Below are 10,000 nucleotides of genomic sequence, written 5' to 3'. Positions count from 1 at the left end.
TTGTATCTGAAGAGTTAATTGAAGGTATTTTTCCCGGAGAGGTGATCCTAATTCACTTACAGCACAGAACAGCGGCGGAGACATTCGTGGAACGATGGAAATGTTTAGTATCGAGTTATCCCTCGTCTAGTCTTGGCAGAGAAGAGGAAGTTGGATCCTGACATTGATTTGATAGAGACGTGTCAGAAAATGTGGCGTGGAAGTTGGTTTATAAATTCTGTCTAGAAAGACGAGCAGCAGATGAAATCCAGCATTGCGCCCGTCAAGGAGGAAGTCTGGTCCATCACCGGAATGGCCCCAGGCCGCGCTAAGAACCTACGTCTGCCATGTGGCCCTTAGGAAGGGAGTCTAACATTGTTTTACTGTCTGTCTGCAACGCATGAAACCGAAGAACCGTTTTCACCTCCTTTATGAATTAAACAAATCATTGCACTCATCCATCATCCCGGCATACCCGATCTAGAGCCGCGGCCGAGTCTTAACGTGAGAGCTCTAAGGACCGGAAAACAGATGGCGGACGAGAAGGAGTGATGAGGATTCCAAGTGGAAGAAGTGGGCGGAGCTTGGCCATTTTACCGCAACATCATGTTTACCGAGATACGGCGTAAAAAAAAATAAGAGACGCAAAGGAGAAGGGATTACGCGAGATGGAAGACGTGTGGATGACCAAGTGTCCAACCACAAACCATGATGTGTCTCGGGTTTAGAACTTTCCTGTGGTCCACAAAAACTCAACATCTAAATAATTGTTAACGTGCTACAAAGAGTTTGGAAATGTTCTTAGGTATCTTCCCCTATCAGCCAGTGGTCATGTGACTAGTGACAAGGCATTGGCCACGTGGTCTATACCAGCCTTTCTCAACCGCTGAAGAACCCTTAAGAAACATCTTAGGTCTTAGGGAACCTCTGCTAAAATCAAATAATCGGGGTCAGGGTAAAAAAATGTCCCTTACATTGGTGATCAGTGGGAAGAATGTCCCTTACATTGGGGGTCAGTGGGAAGAATGTCCCTTACATTGGGGGTCAGTGGGAAGAATGTCCCTTACATTGGGGGTCAGTGGGAAGAATGTCCCTTACATTGGTGATCAGTGGGAAGAATGTCCCTTACATTGGGGGTCAGTGGGAAGAATGTCCCTTACATTGGTGATCAGTGGGAAGAATGTTCCTTACATTGGTGGTCAGTGGGAAGAATGTCCCTTACATTGGTGATCAGTGGGAAGAATGTCCCTTACATTGGGGGTCAGTGGGAAGAATGTCCCTTACATTGGGGGTCAGTGGGAAGAATGTCCCTTACATTGGGGGTCAGTGGGAAGAATGTCCCTTACATTGGGGGTCAGTGGGAAGAATGTCCCTTACATTGGGGGTCAGTGGGAAGAATGTCCCTTACATTGGTGGTCAGTGGGAAGAATGTCCCTTACATTGGTGGTCAGTGGGAAGAATGTCCCTTACATTGGTGGTCAGTGGGAAGAATGTCCCTTACATTGGTGATCAGTGGGAAGAATGTCCCTTACATTGGGGGTCAGTGGGAAGAATGTCCCTTACATTGGTGGTCAGTGGGAAGAATGTCCCTTACATTGGGGGTCAGTGGGAAGAATGTCCCTTACATTGGTGGTCAGTGGGAAGAATGTCCCTTACATTGGGGGTCAGTGGGAAGAATGTCCCTTACATTGGGGGTCAGTGGGAAGAATGTCCCTTACATTGGGGGTCAGTGGGAAGAATGTCCCTTACATTGGTGGTCAGTGGGAAGAATGTCCCTTACATTGGGGGTCAGTGGGAAGAATGTCCCTTACATTGGGGGTCAGTGGGAAGAATGTCCCTTACATTGGGGGTCAGTGGGAAGATTACTTCTCACATGGTCGGAATGCTATCCTTGCACATATTCAGACAAATATTTGGTGTCATGCCGCTCGCTCTGCCAAACAATGTTGGGCCCGAAACTATGGAGGCACCAATAGATCCATCAGCCTCAGTTCAAGGAACCCCCAACAACCTCTGGAGGAACTCTGGTTGACCATGGCTGGGCTATACCAAATGAGAGGATCAGTGTTCAGGCAGAGGCGTGGAATGACTCTGAGTCCATGTGACCGCTGCCTTGGCCTTAGTCATGTGACCCCCCCCCCCCCCCCGAACAAGAGAAATCAGGATTCTCATAAATCCGAATGGTGATAAGGATGAGGTTCTACGTCTTCACCTCACTCCCTGGTTCACTCCTCTTAGACTGAAAGAAACCATCACCCCCCTTCTAAAGAGTAATCCATTCCTGGCATATCCCAGTGCCTGTTCAGCTGGGTGCTGATTGCATATGCATGGCACACACACAGTGCCCGGAACCTGCACACCCCCATTATGTCTGAGCATTACGTGTCAGCAAAAATCCCCCCCTCCTGAAGAAATCAAACACAAATCTGCATGCTTACCCCCATTCAAAAATCCCCCCCGCCTCTCAGTACAAATTAGCTCCGCTGCTGAACTCCTCCCCCCCCCCCTCCCAGCACAAATCTTTGCCCCTCATCTTCTTTCTGAACTCAAATCTTCTCTCTCCCTAGATCCCCCAGCACAACCCCCTCCCAAAAAAAACCCCTCTTAGCACAAATACTCTACCCCTCAAATCACCCCCCCTTGCAGAAATCCCCCCACTTCAAATCCCCCCTCCCAGCACAAATTCTGCCCCCCCCCCTCCTGATTCCTCCTCCCAGCACAAATTCTGCCCCCCCTCACGATTCCTCCTCCCAGCACAAATTCTGCCCCCCCCCCTCCCGATTCCTCCTGCCAGCACAAATAATCCCCTTCTTAGTGCAAATCTCCTCTTCCTTCTACCACATCACCCTTTCTAGCATAACCCCCCCCAGATCAATTGCCCCCTGTGGCCCCCAAAATTACCCCTCCCAACACAGTCTCCTTGCAGCACCCCCCCCACTCACATGATACCACAGTACCCTGGGCAGCTGCCCCCCCTCCACTGATATGATATCACAGTACCCAGGGTAGCTGCCCCCTCCTCCACTCACATGATACCACAGTACCCAGGGTAGCTGCCCCCCCTCCACTCACATGATATCACAGTACCCAGGGCAGCTGCCCCTCCTGCCCCCCCCCCCCACACTCACACGATACCACAGTACCTGGGGCAGCTGCCCCTCCTGCCGACCCTTCCCCCCTCCACTCACATGATACCACAGTACCCAGGACAGATGCCCCTCCTGCCCTCCCCTCCACTCACATGATACCACAGTACCCAGGACAGCTGCCCCCCCTCCACTCACATGATACCACAGTACCCAGGACAGCTGCCCCTCCTGCCCTCCCCTCCACTCACATGATACCACAGTACCCAGGACAGCTGCCCCCCCTCCACTCACATGATACCACAGTACCCAGGACAGCTGCCCCTCCTGCCCTCCCCTCCACTCACATGATACCACAGTACCCAGGACAGCTGCCTCCCCTACCCCCCTCCACTCACATGATACCACAGTACCCAGGACAGCTGCCTCCCCTACCCCCCTCCACTCACATGATACCACAGTACCCAGGACAGCTGCCTCCCCTACCCCCCTCCACTCACATGATACCACAGTACCCAGGACAGCTGCCTCCCCTACCCCCCTCCACTCACATGATACCACAGTACCCAGGACAGCTGCCTCCCCTACCCCCCTCCACTCACATGATACCACAGTACCCAGGACAGCTGCCTCCCCTACCCCCCTCCACTCACATGATACCACAGTACCCAGGACAGCTGCCTCCCCTACCCCCCTCCACTCACATGATACCACAGTACCCAGGACAGCTGCCTCCCCTACCCCCCTCCACTCACATGATACCACAGTACCCAGGACAGCTGCCTCCCCTACCCCCCCTCCACTCACATGATACCACAGCACCCGGGGCAGCTGTCCCTCCTGCCCCCCCCCCCCGTCCCATCCCGGCATACAGACACCAGCCAGAGAATTTACAAAAATCTCATTAATAGGAATATTGAAGTAAAAATGCAAAAAAGCCATAAAAATGACCTCCAGGTAAACTTCAGGAGAATAATTCGAACCGTACCGAAGCCCATCTAGTTCCCGTCGCCATCAATGCGAGCTTTCACCGCCACCCGACCCGGCAGGTAGACTCGCTTTCACATCGACTTTTTTATTTTTTCTAATGTTTATGCCATGAAGAGGTCAGGCGTTCCCGGAGTTACCTGAGGTGACTACACCAGGACTGGAGCCGTGGCCCCGCACAGCGCCAGAATGTGTAACCGGAGCCGGGGAACCGAGGGGTCTGACACACGCAAACGGGGGCCAGAAAATACGTGTAGATTTCATGGGGTGCTGCGGAGGCGTACAGCGATACGTCGGGGGGGGGGGGGGCTGATAACCCAATTTTAGTCCATGAATAGAAAGGGAGACTCTTTGTAACGTTAGAACAAATATTATATTTAACGCCCGGCTCAAATAACCGCAAACAAAAAAAAAATAAAAGGGGGCTTAGCTACACGATGTCCTTCAATAGGTACCCTTGGCGCATTCTATCGCGGCGCGCGAGGCATTGTTCCGGACATCCCCCATCATTACTCGGTGAGGTGGAATTGAGATGCTGCAAACTTCCATTCAGAGGAGAAGTTTAAATGAAGCCCTTGCCCTCCAGATTATTTACCGCCCCCCCTTCCTGACAGGGCCATTTTTCGCATTACAGGCAAGGGCGGACTGACACCTCATGGGGCCCCCGGTCAATAGGGGATCATGGGGCCCCTGTGTCCTCACCTACACTCAAAGCACACCCAAAAAAGTCTATGAAAGGTACTAGGGGCATCTCATGGGGCCCCCTACTGACCCCAGGCCCTCGGGCAGTGCCCAAGTGCCCAAATGGTCAGTCCGCCCCTGGTTACGGCGCTGCGTTACTTTAACTGTCCATTGCGCCATTGAAATTGACGTCCTTTTTTTCCCACAAATAGAGCTTTCTTTCGGCGGTATTTGTTCACCTGTGCGGTTTTTATTTTTTGCGCTTTGAAAAAAAAAGACTGACAATTTTGAGAAAAAAACAATCATTTTAACTTTTTTCTATTAAATTGTCCAGTAAAAACCAAAATGTATTCTGCTCAGTGTCTTTGCTAAAAAAAAAATCCCAATATGTGTAAATTAATTGGTTTACGTGAAAGTTATAGCGTCTACAAATGGCGGTATAGATAATGGGATTTTTTTTTTCATTTTTACTAGTAATGGCGGCGATCAGCGACTTATAGTGGGACTGCGGCGGGCATTCTGACACTGGGGGGGGGGGACTGACTTGGTGTCACTGACATCCCCAGTGACACCAATACAGTGATCAGTGCTAATAAAAAGCACTGATACTGTATTAATAGCACTGGGCAGGAAGGGGTTAACATCTGGGGCCATCAAGGGGTTAACTGTGTGCTGTGTGTGTTTTACTAGGGGGTGGGGTCTGTGTGCTGGGAGTGTTTTACTAGGGGGCGGGGTCTGTGTGCTAGCTGTGTTTTACTAGGGGGTGGGGTCTGTGTGCTAGCTGTGTTTTACTAGGGGGCAGGGTCTGTGTGCTGGGTATGTTTTACTAGAGGGCGGGACCTGTGTGCTGAGAGTGTTTTACTAGGGGGCGGGGTCTGTGTGCTGGGAGTGTTTTACTAGGGGGTGGGTCTGTGTGCTGGGTATGTTTTACTAGAGGGCGGGACCTGTGTGCTGAGAGTGTTTTACTAGGGGGCGGGGTCTGTGTGCTGGGAGTGTTTTACTAGGGGGTGGGTCTGTGTGCTAGGTGTGTTTTACTAGAGGGCGGGACCTGTGTGCTGAGAGTGTTTTACTAGGGGGCGGGGTCTGTGAGCTGGGGGTGTTTTACTAGGGGGTGGGTCTGTGTGCTAGGTGTGTTTTACTAGAGGGCGGGACCTGTGTGCTGAGAGTGTTTTACTAGGGGGCGGGTCTGTGTGCTGGGAGTGTTTTACTAGGGGGTGGGTCTGTGTGCTAGGTGTGTTTTACTAGAGGGCGGGACCTGTGTGCTGAGAGTGTTTTACTAGGGGGCGGGGTCTGTGAGCTGGGGGTGTTTTACTAGGGGCGGGACCTGTGTGCTAGGTGTGTTTTACTAGGGGGCGGGACCTGTGTGCTGGAGTGTTTTAGTAGGGGGCGGGGTCTGTGTGCTGGGAGTGTTTTACTAGGGGGCGGGGTCTGTGTGCTAGGTGTGTTTTACTAGGGGGCGGGGTCTGTGTGCTGGGAGTATTTTACTAGGGGGCTGGGTATGTGTGCTGGTAGTGTTTTACTAAGGGGTGGGGCCTGTGTGCTGGGTGTGTTTTACTAGGGGCAGGGTCTGTGTGCTAGGTGTGTTTTACTAGGGGGCGGGGTCTGTGTGCTGGGAGTGTTTTACTAGGGGGCTGGGTATGTGTGCTGGTAGTGTTTTACTAGGGGGCGGGGTCTGTGTGCTGGGTGTGTTTTACTAGAGGGCGGGACCTGTGTGCTGAGAGTGTTTTACTAGGGGGCGGGGTCTGTGTGCTGGGAGTGTTTTACTAGGGGGCGGGGTCTGTGTGCTGGAAGTGTTTTACTAGGGGGTGGGGTCTGTGTGCTGGGAGTGTTTTACTAGGGGGCGGGGTCTGTGTGCTAGGTGTGTTTTACTAGGGGGCGGGGTCTGTGTGCTGGGAGTGTTTTACTAGGGAGCGGGGTCTGTGTGCTAGGTGTGTTTTACTAGGGGGTGGGTTTGTGTGCTGGGAGTGTTTTACTAGGGGGTGGGTTTGTGTGCTGGGTGTGTTTTACTAGGGGGTGGGTTTGTGTGCTGGGTGTGTTTTACTAGAGGGCGGGGCCTGTGTGATGAGAGTGTTTTACTAGGGGGTGGGGTCTGTGTGCTGGGAGTGTTTTACTAGGGGGCAGGGTCTGTGTGCTGGGTGTGTTTTACTAGGGGGCGGGGTCTGTGTGCTGGGAGTGTTTCACTATGTCCTGTCTGTGTGCTTCACTGTAAGCACACTGCTTTGGATGGCTGTTCCGTGCACAGCCATCCAATGCAGTGTGCACAAGCCGACAGGGAGGAGAACTGTATTGTGTACATACAGTTCTCCTCCCAGTCGGAGATCCTCAGCAATCACCGGGCGCCGGCGAGTAATCACCGGCCGGGACCCGGTGATCGACAGCCATGGCGGCGCGGGTAGAGGGCCTACTCGGAAATGTGAAATCACATATATATATATATATATATACGTGATTTTGCGCACTCGTGCCGCCCTGTAGCAGTATTTCTGCTATAGGGTAGTTGGGAAGCGGTCCAGGTATTTATTCCTTCTCACAGAGATCACAGGACCCCCCCCCCCCCGACAATGCCTTCATTTTATTTTCTCTCCTGAAGGATGCCACCATCTGTGTTCAGGCATCATCCAGGGTCACCATCTACTTCTTGGACTGAGATGCCGGCTCAGAGATGACACCATCATGTCATTCCTGGGGCCTGTGCAGTTCTTGGCTGTGTTCACAAATGTTTGACACCAATCAGCCCCCTGCTGCTGCCTCTCACCTTGTGACTTGCTGCAATGTTACAATGGACAGCACGGTGGCTTAGTGGTTAGTACTTCTGTTTTGTGGCACTAGACTCTTGAACACTATCTGCATGGAGTTTGCATGTTCTCTATGTGCTCACATGGGTGACACGCCAGAGTACATTGACAGTGCCATATAAATTCCTGTAAGTAATAATTCATTTTGCAGTGTGATCACCGGGGAAACGGGGGATTGAGGAAATGCCATCTCCTTCTACAAAGTTACAATGTACAGTCTGATCACTGGGGGAGGGTAGACTGGAGAAATGCCTCCTCCTCCTTCTACAAAGTTACAATGTACAGTCTGATCACTAGGGGGAGGGGAGACTGAGGAAATGCTTCATGCTGCCTGCAGAAGACTGATGACATCATCTTAGCCTAGGCAAAGTCACTGGACTGGAATGTAAAGGCAATCTCTGATCCCCACATTCACTTTCATTGGACATCAGCATTGTGATAATACAACAATAGTTTTTACTGACAAATCCAATATAAGATTACTGGAACAATCTCCTTTCATGTTGTGAGCGCTGCCTGTCTACTGGCCGTCTCTTTCCACAACTTCCTGGGTTCCCAGCATGCAGTGCAGCTTCTCTTCCTTCTAGGGACTACATATCCCATGGTACCTTGCTGATTCCTGTACCACCTCCTGAAACTCCTCCCCTCAGAAGGCAGGCTCTGTGAAATGTGTGACACGGCCGCGCCTACTCACAGGGCATAGTGACCACGTGTCCCAGAATTCCAGGAGGGAAATGGGCGGGGATCTTCACAAAGGAAGTTTACGAACATCAAGCTGGTTCAGAGGAATAGGAGGCGACTGGAAATAATCGGAATACAACGTGGAAATAAATGTATCATTTTACATTTCACAATAGATACACTTTAAAGGAGGCCTTTTAATAATGGGCGGAGCTTTTTGTTTTTGACATTTAATGCAGGCCATAGACGGGTTTTTAAAACAAAAAAGAAAAATCGGTCGTTCAATTGGCCGACGTTACTACCGACGGTAAAAAAATCGGCCGATTTTCGGCCCATCTATGGCCGGCATTTTTACCTCTGTCCCTGCAGAGAGCTCCGCTATTATATTTTACATGAATAAAGTCTTGCGGTTGCAACAATGTATCTATTTGTATCCATTTGTATCCATTTCAGATACAGATGTTTTTATTCGGATACAAATAGATACATTGTTGCAACCGCAAGGCTTTTCATACAAAATATAACAGCGGACTGGAATTCTTCTTCTTTTTCTTCTTCTTTCTGCTTCTTCTTTTTCTTCTTTGTCTTCTTCTTTCTTCTTCTTTTCTTCTTCCTCTTCTTTCTTCTTCTTTTCTTCTTCCTCTTCTTTCTTCTTTTTATTCTTCTTCTTTCTTCTCCTTTTCTTCTCTTTCTTCTTCTTGTTTCTTCTTCTTCTACTTCTTTCTTCTTCTTTCACTTCTTTCTTCTTCTTTCTTCTTCTTCTTCTTCTTCTACTTCTTTCTTCTTTCTTCTTCTTCTACTTCTTTCTTCTTCTTCTACTTCTTTCTTCTTCTTTCTCTTTTTCTTTCTTCTTTTTCTGCTTCTTTCTTCTATTTCTTTCTCTGTTTCCTCCTCTTCTTCATCTTCATCTTTCTTCTTCTTCCTTCTTCATTTTCTTCTTCTTTCTTCTTCCTTCTCCTTTTTCTTCTTCTTCTTCCTCGTCTTCTTTCTCTTCCTTCTTCTTTCTTCTTCTTTTCCTTCTTCTTTTTCTTCTACTTCTTCTTTTTCCTCTTCTTCTTCATCTTCTTCTTCTTTCTTCTTCTTCCTTCTTCTTTTTCTGCTTTCTTCTTCTTCTTTTTCTTCTTTCTTCTTGCAGGTCACAGCTAATGCACAGATGTTTTATCGGTAAAATGATCGGCAAAATCGGCCGATAAAAAAAATGTGCCAAAACCTCAAAAAATGACCGACTAATTAACCCAATAACGGTGCAAAAATCGGGTGATTTTTTTTGGCTGAAAAATCAGCCTATTTTCGACCCGTCTGTGGCCTGCATAAGAAATGTATTCATGTAAAGGAAGGCCCAGAGTAAGAAGATAGAAGACCTGATTGAAGGGCCGGCATGACAGGGGTTAAAGGGGGTTGGGAGAGGAAGAGTCCCATTAGCATAAGGGGGAGTCAAAATAGTTAAGGAAGGAGTGCAGGGGGGGGGGGGAAGGGGGGGCTACGAGGGGTGGTCTTACAGGGTGTGGCAGGGTTTTTTTTTTCAGTCTGGAGAGAGTTTTCACAGGGCAAGCTTCCCTCCCGCCCGCCTGTTGTTTTATGGTCTGTCTGGGTGGTGGTTGTACCATATTGGTGCTGGGGGACGTCCGGCGGGGTGCAAGGTCCTCGTTGGTTAAGGTGGGCACCAGAAAAGGCACTTTGTAGGAACCCGTCTGAGGTACGGCTTCCAGTTGTTCTGGTGGGGGTATCTGCGGTGGTTGTCTCCGAGTCGGTGATGTTGCGGCTGGAGGCCTAGTTCAGCAGGACGCAGGT

General features: G+C 50.0%; 1 long non-coding RNA gene across 1 annotated transcript in view; it reads left to right on the top strand.

Annotated features, from left to right (window-relative positions):
* LOC149435481 (uncharacterized) overlaps positions 1-10,000 on the top strand; it is a 23,579-nt gene that overhangs the window by 12,597 nt on the left and 982 nt on the right. The window lies entirely within an intron of this gene.

This window comes from Staurois parvus, unplaced genomic scaffold, assembly GCF_062004578.1.
Source record: "Staurois parvus isolate SC_StPar_1 unplaced genomic scaffold, SC_StPar_1.0 ptg001502l, whole genome shotgun sequence".
Taxonomy (NCBI): Eukaryota; Metazoa; Chordata; class Amphibia; order Anura; family Ranidae; genus Staurois; species Staurois parvus.
This window is presented reverse-complemented; position numbering and strand designations above follow the sequence as displayed.